This window comes from Notolepis coatsorum (assembly GCF_963971535.1).
Source record: "Notolepis coatsorum genome assembly, chromosome: 5".
Classification (NCBI taxonomy): Eukaryota; Metazoa; Chordata; class Actinopteri; order Aulopiformes; family Paralepididae; genus Notolepis; species Notolepis coatsorum.
In genome coordinates, this window is record NC_140169.1 from 188,981,561 (window position 1) to 188,999,454 (window position 17,894).

Below are 17,894 nucleotides of genomic sequence, written 5' to 3' on the forward strand. Positions count from 1 at the left end.
TAAACACTACTGGAGTTAGTCAGATTACAAACTACTGGAGTTAGTCAGATTATAAACACTACTGGAGTTAGTCAGATTATAAACACTATTGGAGTTAGTCAGATTATAAACACTACTGGAGTTAGTCAGATTAGAAACAACTTCAAGTAAACACTACTGGAGTTAGTCAGATTACAAACTACTGGAGTTAGTCAGATTATAAACACTACTGGAGTTAGTAAGATTATAAACTACTGGAGTTAGTCAGATTAGAAACAACTTCAAGTAAACACTACTGGAGTTAGTCAGATTATAAACTACTGGAGTTAGTCAGATTACAAACACTACTGGAGTTAGTCAGATTACAAACTACTGGAGTTAGTCAGATTATAAACACAACTGGAGTTAGTCAGATTATAAACACTACTGGAGTTAGTCAGATTCCAAACTACTGGAGTTAGTCAGATTATAAACACTACTGGAGTTAGTCAGATTATAAACACTACTGGAGTTAGTCAGATTACAAACACTACTGGAGTTAGTCAGATTATAAACACTACTGGAGTTAGTCAGATTACAAACTACTGGAGTTAGTCAGATTATAAACACTACTGGAGTTAGTCAGATTATAAACACTGCTGGAGTTAGTCAGATTACAAACTACTGGAGTTAGTCAGATTATAAACACTACTGGAGTTAGTCAGATTATAAACACTATTGGAGTTAGTCAGATTATAAACACTACTGGAGTTAGTCAGATTATAAACACTACTGGAGTTAGTCAGATTAGAAACACTACTGGAGTTAGTCAGATTATAAACACTACTGGAGTTAGTCAGATTACAAACTACTGGAGTTAGTCAGATTATAAACACTACTGGAGTTAGTCAGATTATAAACACTATTGGAGTTAGTCAGATTATAAACACTACTGGAGTTAGTCAGATTAGAAACAACTTCAAGTAAACACTACTGGAGTTAGTCAGATTACAAACTACTGGAGTTAGTCAGATTATAAACACTACTGGAGTTAGTAAGATTATAAACTACTGGAGTTAGTCAGATTAGAAACAACTTCAAGTAAACACTACTGGAGTTAGTCAGATTATAAACTACTGGAGTTAGTCAGATTACAAACACTACTGGAGTTAGTCAGATTATAAACACTATTGGAGTTAGTCAGATTATAAACACTACTGGAGTTAGTCAGATTATAAACACTACTGGAGTTAGTCAGATTAGAAACACTACTGGAGTTAGTCAGATTATAAACACTACTGGAGTTAGTCAGATTACAAACTACTGAAGTTAGTCAGATTACAAACTACTGGAGTTAGTCAGATTATAAACACTACTGGAGTTAGTCAGATTAGAAACAACTTCAAGTAAACACTACTGGAGTTAGTCAGATTATAAACACTACTGGAGTTAGTCAGATTATAAACACTACTGGAGTTAGTCAGATTACAAACTACTGGAGTTAGTCAGATTATAAACACTACTGGAGTTAGTCAGATCATAAACACTATTGGAGGTAGTCAGATTACAAACTACTGGATTTAGTCAGATTACAAACACTACTGGAGTTAGTCAGATTATAAACACTACTGGAGTTAGTCAGATTACAAAGTACTGCAGTTAGTCAGATTATAAACACTACTGGAGTTAGTCAGATTATAAACACTACTGGAGTTAGTCAGATTATAAACACTACTGGAGTTAGTCAGATTACGAACTACTGGATTTAGTCAGATTACAAACACTACTGGAGTTAGTCAGATTATAAACACTACTGGAGTTAGTCAGATTATAAACACTATTGGAGTTAGTCAGATTATAAACACTACTGGAGTTAGTCAGATTATAAACACTACTGGAGTTAGTCAGATTATAAACACTACTGGAGTAAATCAGATTATAAACACTAATGGAGTTAGTCAGATTACAAACTACTGGAGTTAGTCAGATTATAAACACTACTGGAGTTAGTCAGATTATAAACACTACTGGAGTTAGTCAGATTATAAACACTATTGGAGTTAGTCAGATTATAAACACTACTGGAGTTAGTCAGATTATAAACACTACTGGAGTTAGTCAGATTATAAACACTACTGGAGTAAGTCAGATTATAAACACTAATGGAGTTAGTCAGATTACAAACTACTGGAGTTAGTCAGATTATAAACACTACTGGAGTTAGTCAGATTATAAACACTACTGGAGTTAGTCAGATTAGAAACACTACTGGAGTTAGTCAGATTATAAACACTACTGGAGTTAGTCAGATTACAAACTACTGGAGTTAGTCAGATTATAAACACTACTGGAGTTAGTCAGATTATAAACACTATTGGAGTTAGTCAGATTATAAACACTACTGGAGTTAGTCAGATTACAAACTACTGGAGTTAGTCAGATTATAAACACTACTGGAGTTAGTCAGATTATAAACACTATTGGAGTTAGTCAGATTATAAACACTACTGGAGTTAGTCAGATTAGAAACAACTTCAAGTAAACACTACTGGAGTTAGTCAGATTACAAACCACTGGAGTTAGTCAGATTAGAAACAACTTCAAGTAAACACTACTGGAGTTAGTCAGATTATAAACTACTGGAGTTAGTCAGATTACAAACACTACTGGAGTTAGTCAGATTACAAACTACTGGAGTTAGTCAGATTATAAACACAACTGGAGTTAGTCAGATTATAAACACTACTGGAGTTAGTCAGATTCCAAACTACTGGAGTTAGTCAGATTATAAACACTACTGGAGTTAGTCAGATTATAAACACTACTGGAGTTAGTCAGATTATAAACACTACTGGAGTTAGTCAGATTACAAACACTACTGGAGTTAGTCAGATTATAAACACTACTGGAGTTAGTCAGATTACAAACTACTGGAGTTAGTCAGATTATAAACACTACTGGAGTTAGTCAGATTATAAACACTACTGGAGTTAGTCAGATTATAAACACTATTGGAGTTAGTCAGATTATAAACACTACTGGAGTTAGTCAGATTAGAAACAACTTCAAGTAAACACTACTGGAGTTAGTCAGATTACAAACTACTGGAGTTAGTCAGATTATAAACACTACTGGAGTTAGTAAGATTATAAACTACTGGAGTTAGTCAGATTAGAAACAACTTCAAGTAAACACTACTGGAGTTAGTCAGATTATAAACTACTGGAGTTAGTCAGATTACAAACACTACTGGAGTTAGTCAGATTACAAACTACTGGAGTTAGTCAGATTATAAACACAACTGGAGTTAGTCAGATTATAAACACTACTGGAGTTAGTCAGATTCCAAACTACTGGAGTTAGTCAGATTATAAACACTACTGGAGTTAGTCAGATTATAAACACTACTGGAGTTAGTCAGATTATAAACACTACTGGAGTTAGTCAGATTACAAACTACTGGAGTTAGTCAGATTATAAACACTACTGGAGTTAGTCAGATTATAAACACTATTGGAGTTAGTCAGATTATAAACACTACTGGAGTTAGTCAGATTAGAAACAACTTCAAGTAAACACTACTGGAGTTAGTCAGATTACAAACTACTGGAGTTAGTCAGATTATAAACACTACTGGAGTTAGTAAGATTATAAACTACTGGAGTTAGTCAGATTAGAAACAACTTCAAGTAAACACTACTGGAGTTAGTCAGATTATAAACTACTGGAGTTAGTCAGATTACAAACACTACTGGAGTTAGTCAGATTATAAACACTATTGGAGTTAGTCAGATTATAAACACTACTGGAGTTAGTCAGATTATAAACACTACTGGAGTTAGTCAGATTAGAAACACTACTGGAGTTAGTCAGATTATAAACACTACTGGAGTTAGTCAGATTACAAACTACTGAAGTTAGTCAGATTACAAACTACTGGAGTTAGTCAGATTATAAACACTACTGGAGTTAGTCAGATTAGAAACAACTTTAAGTAAACACTACTGGAGTTAGTCAGATTATAAACACTACTGGAGTTAGTCAGATTATAAACACTACTGGAGTTAGTCAGATTACAAACTACTGGAGTTAGTCAGATTATAAACACTACTGGAGTTAGTCAGATCATAAACACTATTGGAGTTAGTCAGATTATAAACACTACTGGAGTTAGTCAGATTAGAAACAACTTCAAGTAAACACTACTGGAGTTAGTCAGATTATAAACACTACTGGAGTTAGTCAGATTATAAACTACTGGAGTTAGTCAGATTAGAAACAACTTCAAGTAAACACTACTGGAGTTAGTCAGATTATAAACTACTGGAGTTAGTCAGATTGTAAACACTACTGGAGTTAGTCAGATTACAAACACTACTGGAGTTAGTCAGATTACAAACTACTGGAGTTAGTCAGATTATAAACACTACTGGAGTTAGTCAGATTATAAACACTACTGGAGTTAGTCAGATTCCAAACTACTGGAGTTAGTCAGATTATAAACACTACTGGAGTTAGTCAGATTATAAACACTACTGGAGTTAGTCAGATTATAAACACTACTGGAGTTAGTCAGATTACAAACACTACTGGAGTTAGTCAGATTATAAACACTACTGGAGTTAGTCAGATTATAAACACTACTGGAGTTAGTCAGATTATAAACACTACTGGAGTTATTCAGATTAGAAACACTACTGGAGTTAGTCAGATTAGAAACAACTTCAAGTAAACACTACTGGAGTTAGTCAGATTACAAACTACTGGAGTTAGTCAGGTTATAAACACTACTGGAGTTAGTCAGATTACAAACTACTGGAGTTAGTCAGATTATAAACAACTTCAATTAAACACTACTAGAGTTAGTCAGATTATAAACTACTGGAGTTAGTCAGATTACAAACACTACTGGAGTTAGTCAGATTACAAACTACTGGAGTTAGTCAGATTATAAACACTACTGGAGTTAGTCAGATTATAAACACTACTGGAGTTCGTCAGATTACAAACTACTGGATTTAGTCAGATTACAAACACTACTGGAGTTAGTCAGATTATAAACACTACTGGAGTTAGTCAGATTACAAAGTACTGGAGTTAGTCAGATTATAAACACTACTGGAGTTAGTCAGATTATAAACACTACTGGAGTTAGTCAGATTATAAACACTACTGGAGTTAGTCAGATTACGAACTACTGGATTTAGTCAGATTACAAACACTACTGGAGTTAGTCAGATTATAAACACTACTGGAGTTAGTCAGATTACAAACTACTGGAGTTAGTCAGATTATAAACACTACTGGAGTTAGTCAGATTATAAACACTACTGGAGTTAGTCAGATTATAAACACTATTGGAGTTAGTCAGATTATAAACACTACTGGAGTTAGTCAGATTATAAACACTACTGGAGTTAGTCAGATTATAAACACTACTGGAGTAAATCAGATTATAAACACTAATGGAGTTAGTCAGATTACAAACGACTGGAGTTAGTCAGATTATAAACACTACTGGAGTTAGTCAGATTATAAACACTACTGGAGTTAGTCAGATTATAAACACTATTGGAGTTAGTCAGATTATAAACACTACTGGAGTTAGTCAGATTATAAACACTACTGGAGTTAGTCAGATTATAAACACTACTGGAGTAAGTCAGATTATAAACACTAATGGAGTTAGTCAGATTACAAACTACTGGAGTTAGTCAGATTATAAACACTACTGGAGTTAGTCAGATTATAAACACTACTGGAGTTAGTCAGATTAGAAACACTACTGGAGTTAGTCAGATTATAAACACTACTGGAGTTAGTCAGATTATAAACACTATTGGAGTTAGTCAGATTATAAACACTACTGGAGTTAGTCAGATTACAAACTACTGGAGTTAGTCAGATTATAAACACTACTGGAGTTAGTCAGATTATAAACACTATTGGAGTTAGTCAGATTATAAACACTACTGGAGTTAGTCAGATTAGAAACAACTTCAAGTAAACACTACTGGAGTTAGTCAGATTACAAACTACTGGAGTTAGTCAGATTATAAACACTACTGGAGTTAGTAAGATTATAAACTACTGGAGTTAGTCAGATTAGAAACAACTTCAAGTAAACACTACTGGAGTTAGTCAGATTATAAACTACTGGAGTTAGTCAGATTACAAACACTACTGGAGTTAGTCAGATTACAAACTACTGGAGTTAGTCAGATTATAAACACAACTGGAGTTAGTCAGATTATAAACACTACTGGAGTTAGTCAGATTCCAAACTACTGGAGTTAGTCAGATTATAAACACTACTGGAGTTAGTCAGATTATAAACACTACTGGAGTTAGTCAGATTATAAACACTACTGGAGTTAGTCAGATTACAAACACTACTGGAGTTAGTCAGATTATAAACACTACTGGAGTTAGTCAGATTACAAACTACTGGAGTTAGTCAGATTATAAACACTACTGGAGTTAGTCAGATTATAAACACTACTGGAGTTAGTCAGATTATAAACACTATTGGAGTTAGTCAGATTATAAACACTACTGGAGTTAGTCAGATTAGAAACAACTTCAAGTAAACACTATTGGAGTTAGTCAGATTACAAACTACTGGAGTTAGTCAGATTATAAACACTACTGGAGTTAGTAAGATTATAAACTACTGGAGTTAGTCAGATTAGAAACAACTTCAAGTAAACACTACTGGAGTTAGTCAGATTATAAACTACTGGAGTTAGTCAGATTACAAACACTACTGGAGTTAGTCAGATTACAAACTACTGGAGTTAGTCAGATTATAAACACAACTGGAGTTAGTCAGATTATAAACACTACTGGAGTTAGTCAGATTCCAAACTACTGGAGTTAGTCAGATTATAAACACTACTGGAGTTAGTCAGATTATAAACACTACTGGAGTTAGTCAGATTATAAACACTACTGGAGTTAGTCAGATTACAAACTACTGGAGTTAGTCAGATTATAAACACTACTGGAGTTAGTCAGATTACAAACTACTGGAGTTAGTCAGATTATAAACACTACTGGAGTTAGTAAGATTATAAACTACTGGAGTTAGTCAGATTAGAAACAACTTCAAGTAAACACTACTGGAGTTAGTCAGATTATAAACTACTGGAGTTAGTCAGATTACAAACACTACTGGAGTTAGTCAGATTATAAACACTATTGGAGTTAGTCAGATTATAAACACTACTGGAGTTAGTCAGATTATAAACACTACTGGAGTTAGTCAGATTAGAAACACTACTGGAGTTAGTCAGATTATAAACACTACTGGAGTTAGTCAGATTACAAACTACTGAAGTTAGTCAGATTACAAACTACTGGAGTTAGTCAGATTATAAACACTACTGGAGTTAGTCAGATCATAAACACTATTGGAGTTAGTCAGATTATAAACACTACTGGAGTTAGTCAGATTAGAAACAACTTCAAGTAAACACTACTGGAGTTAGTCAGATTATAAACACTACTGGAGTTAGTCAGATTATAAACTACTGGAGTTAGTCAGATTAGAAACAACTTCAAGTAAACACTACTGGAGTTAGTCAGATTATAAACTACTGGAGTTAGTCAGATTGTAAACACTACTGGAGTTAGTCAGATTACAAACACTACTGGAGTTAGTCAGATTACAAACTACTGGAGTTAGTCAGATTATAAACACTACTGGAGTTAGTCAGATTATAAACACTACTGGAGTTAGTCAGATTCCAAACTACTGGAGTTAGTCAGATTATAAACACTACTGGAGTTAGTCAGATTATAAACACTACTGGAGTTAGTCAGATTATAAACACTACTGGAGTTAGTCAGATTACAAACACTACTGGAGTTAGTCAGATTATAAACACTACTGGAGTTAGTCAGATTATAAACACTACTGGAGTTAGTCAGATTATAAACACTACTGGAGTTATTCAGATTAGAAACACTACTGGAGTTAGTCAGATTAGAAACAACTTCAAGTAAACACTACTGGAGTTAGTCAGATTACAAACTACTGGAGTTAGTCAGGTTATAAACACTACTGGAGTTAGTCAGATTACAAACTACTGGAGTTAGTCAGATTATAAACAACTTCAATTAAACACTACTAGAGTTAGTCAGATTATAAACTACTGGAGTTAGTCAGATTACAAACACTACTGGAGTTAGTCAGATTACAAACTACTGGAGTTAGTCAGATTATAAACACTACTGGAGTTAGTCAGATTATAAACACTACTGGAGTTAGTCAGATTACAAACTACTGGATTTAGTCAGATTACAAACACTACTGGAGTTAGTCAGATTATAAACACTACTGGAGTTAGTCAGATTACAAAGTACTGGAGTTAGTCAGATTATAAACACTACTGGAGTTAGTCAGATTATAAACACTACTGGAGTTAGTCAGATTATAAACACTACTGGAGTTAGTCAGATTACGAACTACTGGATTTAGTCAGATTACAAACACTACTGGAGTTAGTCAGATTATAAACACTACTGGAGTTAGTCAGATTACAAACTACTGGAGTTAGTCAGATTATAAACACTACTGGAGTTAGTCAGATTATAAACACTACTGGAGTTAGTCAGATTATAAACACTATTGGAGTTAGTCAGATTATAAACACTACTGGAGTTAGTCAGATTATAAACACTACTGGAGTTAGTCAGATTATAAACACTACTGGAGTAAGTCAGATTATAAACACTAATGGAGTTAGTCAGATTACAAACTACTGGAGTTAGTCAGATTATAAACACTACTGGAGTTAGTCAGATTAGAAACACTACTGGAGTTAGTCAGATTAGAAACACTACTGGAGTTAGTCAGATTAGAAACACTACTGGAGTTAGTCAGATTACAAACTACTGGAGTTAGTCAGATTATAAACACTACTGGAGTTAGTCAGATTATAAACACTATTGGAGTTAGTCAGATTATAAACACTACTGGAGTTAGTCAGATTACAAACTACTGGAGATAGTCAGATTATAAACACTACTGGAGTTAGTCAGATTATAAACACTATTGGAGTTAGTCAGATTATAAACACTACTGGAGTTAGTCAGATTAGAAACAACTTCAAGTAAACACTACTGGAGTTAGTCAGATTACAAACTACTGGAGTTAGTCAGATTATAAACACTACTGGAGTTAGTAAGATTATAAACTACTGGAGTTAGTCAGATTAGAAACAACTTCAAGTAAACACTACTGGAGTTAGTCAGATTATAAACTACTGGAGTTAGTCAGATTACAAACACTACTGGAGTTAGTCAGATTACAAACTACTGGAGTTAGTCAGATTATAAACACAACTGGAGTTAGTCAGATTATAAACACTACTGGAGTTAGTCAGATTCCAAACTACTGGAGTTAGTCAGATTATAAACACTACTGGAGTTAGTCAGATTATAAACACTACTGGAGTTAGTCAGATTACAAACACTACTGGAGTTAGTCAGATTATAAACACTACTGGAGTTAGTCAGATTATAAACACTACTGGAGTTATTCAGATTAGAAACACTACTGGAGTTAGTCAGATTAGAAACAACTTCAAGTAAACACTACTGGAGTTAGTCAGATTACAAACTACTGGAGTTAGTCAGGTTATAAACACTACTGGAGTTAGTCAGATTACAAACTACTGGAGTTAGTCAGATTATAAACAACTTCAATTAAACACTACTAGAGTTAGTCAGATTATAAACTACTGGAGTTAGTCAGATTACAAACACTACTGGAGTTAGTCAGATTCCAAACTACTGGAGTTAGTCAGATTATAAACACTACTGGAGTTAGTCAGATTATAAACACTACTGGAGTTAGTCAGATTACAAACTACTGGATTTAGTCAGATTACAAACACTACTGGAGTTAGTCAGATTATAAACACTACTGGAGTTAGTCAGATTACAAAGTACTGGAGTTAGTCAGATTATAAACACTACTGGAGTTAGTCAGATTATAAACACTACTGGAGTTAGTCAGATTATAAACACTACTGGAGTTAGTCAGATTACGAACTACTGGATTTAGTCAGATTACAAACACTACTGGAGTTAGTCAGATTATAAACACTACTGGAGTTAGTCAGATTACAAACTACTGGAGTTAGTCAGATTATAAACACTACTGGAGTTAGTCAGATTATAAACACTACTGGAGTTAGTCAGATTATAAACACTATTGGAGTTAGTCAGATTATAAACACTACTGGAGTTAGTCAGATTATAAACACTACTGGAGTTAGTCAGATTATAAACACTACTGGAGTAAGTCAGATTATAAACACTAATGGAGTTAGTCAGATTACAAACTACTGGAGTTAGTCAGATTATAAACACTACTGGAGTTAGTCAGATTATAAACACTACTGGAGTTAGTCAGATTAGAAACACTACTGGAGTTAGTCAGATTATAAACACTACTGGAGTTAGTCAGATTACAAACTACTGGAGTTAGTCAGATTATAAACACTACTGGAGTTAGTCAGATTATAAACACTATTGGAGTTAGTCAGATTATAAACACTACTGGAGTTAGTCAGATTACAAACTACTGGAGTTAGTCAGATTATAAACACTACTGGAGTTAGTCAGATTATAAACACTATTGGAGTTAGTCAGATTATAAACACTACTGGAGTTAGTCAGATTAGAAACAACTTCAAGTAAACACTACTGGAGTTAGTCAGATTACAAACTACTGGAGTTAGTCAGATTATAAACACTACTGGAGTTAGTAAGATTATAAACTACTGGAGTTAGTCAGATTAGAAACAACTTCAAGTAAACACTGCTGGAGTTAGTCAGATTATAAACTACTGGAGTTAGTCAGATTACAAACACTACTGGAGTTAGTCAGATTACAAACTACTGGAGTTAGTCAGATTATAAACACAACTGGAGTTAGTCAGATTATAAACACTACTGGAGTTAGTCAGATTCCAAACTACTGGAGTTAGTCAGATTATAAACACTACTGGAGTTAGTCAGATTATAAACACTACTGGAGTTAGTCAGATTACAAACACTACTGGAGTTAGTCAGATTATAAACACTACTGGAGTTAGTCAGATTACAAACTACTGGAGTTAGTCAGATTATAAACACTACTGGAGTTAGTCAGATTATAAACACTGCTGGAGTTAGTCAGATTACAAACTACTGGAGTTAGTCAGATTATAAACACTACTGGAGTTAGTCAGATTATAAACACTATTGGAGTTAGTCAGATTATAAACACTACTGGAGTTAGTCAGATTATAAACACTACTGGAGTTAGTCAGATTAGAAACACTACTGGAGTTAGTCAGATTATAAACACTAGTGGAGTTGGTCAGATTACAAACTACTGGAGTTAGTCAGATTATAAACACGACTGGAGTTAGTCAGATTACAAACTACTGGAGTTAGTCAGATTACAAACTACTGGAGTTAGTCAGATTATAAACACTACTGGAGTTAGTCAGATTATAAACACTACTGGAGTTAGTCAGATTATAAACACTATTGGAGTTAGTCAGATTATAAACACTACTGGAGTTAGTCAGATTATAAACACTACTGGAGTTAGTCAGATTATAAACACTACTGGAGTAAGTCAGATTATAAACACTAATGGAGTTAGTCAGATTACAAACTACTAGAGTTAGTCAGATTATAAACACTACTGGAGTTAGTCAGATTAGAAACACTACTGGAGTTAGTCAGATTAGAAACACTACTGGAGTTAGTCAGATTAGAAACACTACTGGAGTTAGTCAGATTACAAACTACTGGAGTTAGTCAGATTATAAACACTACTGGAGTTAGTCAGATTATAAACACTATTGGAGTTAGTCAGATTATAAACACTACTGGAGTTAGTCAGATTACAAACTACTGGAGATAGTCAGATTATAAACACTACTGGAGTTAGTCAGATTATAAACACTATTGGAGTTAGTCAGATTATAAACACTACTGGAGTTAGTCAGATTAGAAACAACTTCAAGTAAACACTACTGGAGTTAGTCAGATTACAAACTACTGGAGTTAGTCAGATTATAAACACTACTGGAGTTAGTAAGATTATAAACTACTGGAGTTAGTCAGATTAGAAACAACTTCAAGTAAACACTACTGGAGTTAGTCAGATTATAAACTACTGGAGTTAGTCAGATTACAAACACTACTGGAGTTAGTCAGATTACAAACTACTGGAGTTAGTCAGATTATAAACACAACTGGAGTTAGTCAGATTATAAACACTACTGGAGTTAGTCAGATTCCAAACTACTGGAGTTAGTCAGATTATAAACACTACTGGAGTTAGTCAGATTATAAACACTACTGGAGTTAGTCAGATTACAAACACTACTGGAGTTAGTCAGATTATAAACACTACTGGAGTTAGTCAGATTATAAACACTACTGGAGTTATTCAGATTAGAAACACTACTGGAGTTAGTCAGATTAGAAACAACTTCAAGTAAACACTACTGGAGTTAGTCAGATTACAAACTACTGGAGTTAGTCAGGTTATAAACACTACTGGAGTTAGTCAGATTACAAACTACTGGAGTTAGTCAGATTATAAACAACTTCAATTAAACACTACTAGAGTTAGTCAGATTATAAACTACTGGAGTTAGTCAGATTACAAACACTACTGGAGTTAGTCAGATTCCAAACTACTGGAGTTAGTCAGATTATAAACACTACTGGAGTTAGTCAGATTATAAACACTACTGGAGTTAGTCAGATTACAAACTACTGGATTTAGTCAGATTACAAACACTACTGGAGTTAGTCAGATTATAAACACTACTGGAGTTAGTCAGATTACAAAGTACTGGAGTTAGTCAGATTATAAACACTACTGGAGTTAGTCAGATTATAAACACTACTGGAGTTAGTCAGATTATAAACACTACTGGAGTTAGTCAGATTACGAACTACTGGATTTAGTCAGATTACAAACACTACTGGAGTTAGTCAGATTATAAACACTACTGGAGTTAGTCAGATTACAAACTACTGGAGTTAGTCAGATTATAAACACTACTGGAGTTAGTCAGATTATAAACACTACTGGAGTTAGTCAGATTATAAACACTATTGGAGTTAGTCAGATTATAAACACTACTGGAGTTAGTCAGATTATAAACACTACTGGAGTTAGTCAGATTATAAACACTACTGGAGTAAGTCAGATTATAAACACTAATGGAGTTAGTCAGATTACAAACTACTGGAGTTAGTCAGATTATAAACACTACTGGAGTTAGTCAGATTATAAACACTACTGGAGTTAGTCAGATTAGAAACACTACTGGAGTTAGTCAGATTATAAACACTACTGGAGTTAGTCAGATTACAAACTACTGGAGTTAGTCAGATTATAAACACTACTGGAGTTAGTCAGATTATAAACACTATTGGAGTTAGTCAGATTATAAACACTACTGGAGTTAGTCAGATTACAAACTACTGGAGTTAGTCAGATTATAAACACTACTGGAGTTAGTCAGATTATAAACACTATTGGAGTTAGTCAGATTATAAACACTACTGGAGTTAGTCAGATTAGAAACAACTTCAAGTAAACACTACTGGAGTTAGTCAGATTACAAACTACTGGAGTTAGTCAGATTATAAACACTACTGGAGTTAGTAAGATTATAAACTACTGGAGTTAGTCAGATTAGAAACAACTTCAAGTAAACACTGCTGGAGTTAGTCAGATTATAAACTACTGGAGTTAGTCAGATTACAAACACTACTGGAGTTAGTCAGATTACAAACTACTGGAGTTAGTCAGATTATAAACACAACTGGAGTTAGTCAGATTATAAACACTACTGGAGTTAGTCAGATTCCAAACTACTGGAGTTAGTCAGATTATAAACACTACTGGAGTTAGTCAGATTATAAACACTACTGGAGTTAGTCAGATTACAAACACTACTGGAGTTAGTCAGATTATAAACACTACTGGAGTTAGTCAGATTACAAACTACTGGAGTTAGTCAGATTATAAACACTACTGGAGTTAGTCAGATTATAAACACTGCTGGAGTTAGTCAGATTACAAACTACTGGAGTTAGTCAGATTATAAACACTACTGGAGTTAGTCAGATTATAAACACTATTGGAGTTAGTCAGATTATAAACACTACTGGAGTTAGTCAGATTATAAACACTACTGGAGTTAGTCAGATTAGAAACACTACTGGAGTTAGTCAGATTATAAACACTAGTGGAGTTGGTCAGATTACAAACTACTGGAGTTAGTCAGATTACAAACTACTGGAGTTAGTCAGATTATAAACACGACTGGAGTTAGTCAGATTACAAACTACTGGAGTTAGTCAGATTACAAACTACTGGAGTTAGTCAGATTATAAACACTACTGGAGTTAGTCAGATCATAAACACTACTGGAGTTAGTCAGATTATAAACACTACTGGAGTTAGTCAGATTATAAACACTACTGGAGTTAGTCAGATTATAAACACTACTGGAGTTAGTCAGATTAGAAACTACTGGAGTTAGTCAGATTATAAACACTACTGGAGTTAGTCAGATTATAAACACTACTGGAGTTAGTCAGATTACAAACTACTGGAGTTAGTCAGATTACAAACACTACTGGAGTTAGTCAGATTACAAACTACTGGAGTTAGTCAGATAATAAACACGACTATAGTTAGTCAGATTATAAACACTACTGGAGTTAGTCAGATTATAAACACTGCTGGAGTTAGTCAGATTACAAACTACTGGAGTTAGTCAGATTATAAACACTACTGGAGTTAGTCAGATTATAAACACTATTGGAGTTAGTCAGATTATAAACACTACTGGAGTTAGTCAGATTATAAACACTACTGGAGTTAGTCAGATTAGAAACACTACTGGAGTTAGTCAGATTATAAACACTAGTGGAGTTGGTCAGATTACAAACTACTGGAGTTAGTCAGATTACAAACTACTGGAGTTAGTCAGATTATAAACACGACTGGAGTTAGTCAGATTACAAACTACTGGAGTTAGTCAGATTACAAACTACTGGAGTTAGTCAGATTATAAACACTACTGGAGTTAGTCAGATCATAAACACTACTGGAGTTAGTCAGATTATAAACACTACTGGAGTTAGTCAGATTATAAACACTACTGGAGTTAGTCAGATTATAAACACTACTGGAGTTAGTCAGATTAGAAACTACTGGAGTTAGTCAGATTATAAACACTACTGGAGTTAGTCAGATTATAAACACTACTGGAGTTAGTCAGATTAGAAACTACTGGAGTTAGTCAGATTACAAACTACTGGAGTTAGTCAGATTATAAACACTACTGGAGTTAGTCAGATTACAAACTACTGGAGTTAGTCAGATAATAAACACTACTATAGTTAGTCAGATTATAAACACTACTGGAGTTAGTCAGATTATAAACACTACTGGAGTTAGTCAGATTATAAACACTACTGGAGTAAGTCAGATTATAAACACTAATGGAGTTAGTCAGATTACAAACTACTGGAGTTAGTCAGATTATAAACACTACTGGAGTTAGTCAGATTAGAAACACTACTGGAGTTAGTCAGATTATAAACACTACTGGAGTTAGTCAGATTACAAACTACTGGAGTTAGTCAGATTATAAACACTACTGGAGTTAGTCAGATTATAAACACTATTGGAGTTAGTCAGATTATAAACACTACTGGAGTTAGTCAGATTACAAACTACTGGAGTTAGTCAGATTATAAACACTACTGGAGTTAGTCAGATTATAAACACTATTGGAGTTAGTCAGATTATAAACACTACTGGAGTTAGTCAGATTAGAAACAACTTCAAGTAAACACTACTGGAGTTAGTCAGATTACAAACTACTGGAGTTAGTCAGATTATAAACACTACTGAAGTTAGTAAGATTATAAACTACTGGAGTTAGTCAGATTAGAAACAACTTCAAGTAAACACTACTGGAGTTAGTCAGATTATAAACTACTGGAGTTAGTCAGATTACAAACACTACTGGAGTTAGTCAGATTACAAACTACTGGAGTTAGTCAGATTATAAACACAACTGGAGTTAGTCAGATTATAAACACTACTGGAGTTAGTCAGATTCCAAACTACTGGAGTTAGTCAGATTATAAACACTACTGGAGTTAGTCAGATTATAAACACTACTGGAGTTAGTCAGATTATAAACACTACTGGAGTTAGTCAGATTACAAACACTACTGGAGTTAGTCAGATTATAAACACTACTGGAGTTAGTCAGATTACAAACTACTGGAGTTAGTCAGATTATAAACACTACTGGAGTTAGTCAGATTATAAACACTGCTGGAGTTAGTCAGATTACAAACTACTGGAGTTAGTCAGATTATAAACACTACTGGAGTTAGTCAGATTATAAACACTATTGGAGTTAGTCAGATTATAAACACTACTGGAGTTAGTCAGATTATAAACACTACTGGAGTTAGTCAGATTAGAAACACTACTGGAGTTAGTCAGATTATAAACACTAGTGGAGTTGGTCAGATTACAAACTACTGGAGTTAGTCAGATTACAAACTACTGGAGTTAGTCAGATTATAAACACGACTGGAGTTAGTCAGATTACAAACTACTGGAGTTAGTCAGATTACAAACTACTGGAGTTAGTCAGATTATAAACACTACTGGAGTTAGTCAGATCATAAACACTACTGGAGTTAGTCAGATTATAAACACTACTGGAGTTAGTCAGATTATAAACACTACTGGAGTTAGTCAGATTATAAACACTACTGGAGTTAGTCAGATTAGAAACTACTGGAGTTAGTCAGATTATAAACACTACTGGAGTTAGTCAGATTATAAACACTACTGGAGTTAGTCAGATTAGAAACACTACTGGAGTTAGTCAGATTAGAAACTACTGGAGTTAGTCAGATTACAAACTACTGGAGTTAGTCAGATTATAAACACTACTGGAGTTAGTCAGATTACAAACTACTGGAGTTAGTCAGATTACAAACACTACTGGAGTTAGTCAGATTACAAACTACTGGCGTTAGTCAGATAATAAACACTACTATAGTTAGTCAGATTATAAACACTACTGGAGTTAGTCAGATTATAAACACTGCTGGAGTTAGTCAGATTACAAACTACTGGAGTTAGTCAGATTATAAACACTACTGGAGTTAGTCAGATTATAAACACTATTGGAGTTAGTCAGATTATAAACACTACTGGAGTTAGTCAGATTATAAACACTACTGGAGTTAGTCAGATTAGAAACACTACTGGAGTTAGTCAGATTATAAACACTAGTGGAGTTGGTCAGATTACAAACTACTGGAGTTAGTCAGATTACAAACTACTGGAGTTAGTCAGATTATAAACACGACTGGAGTTAGTCAGATTACAAACTACTGGAGTTAGTCAGATTACAAACTACTGGAGTTAGTCAGATTATAAACACTACTGGAGTTAGTCAGATCATAAACACTACTGGAGTTAGTCAGATTATAAACACTACTGGAGTTAGTCAGATTATAAACACTACTGGAGTTAGTCAGATTATAAACACTACTGGAGTTAGTCAGATTAGAAACTACTGGAGTTAGTCAGATTATAAACACTACTGGAGTTAGTCAGATTATAAACACTACTGGAGTTAGTCAGATTAGAAACACTACTGGAGTTAGTCAGATTAGAAACTACTGGAGTTAGTCAGATTACAAACTACTGGAGTTAGTCAGATTATAAACACTACTGGAGTTAGTCAGATTACAAACTACTGGAGTTAGTCAGATTACAAACACTACTGGAGTTAGTCAGATTACAAACTACTGGCGTTAGTCAGATAATAAACACTACTATAGTTAGTCAGATTATA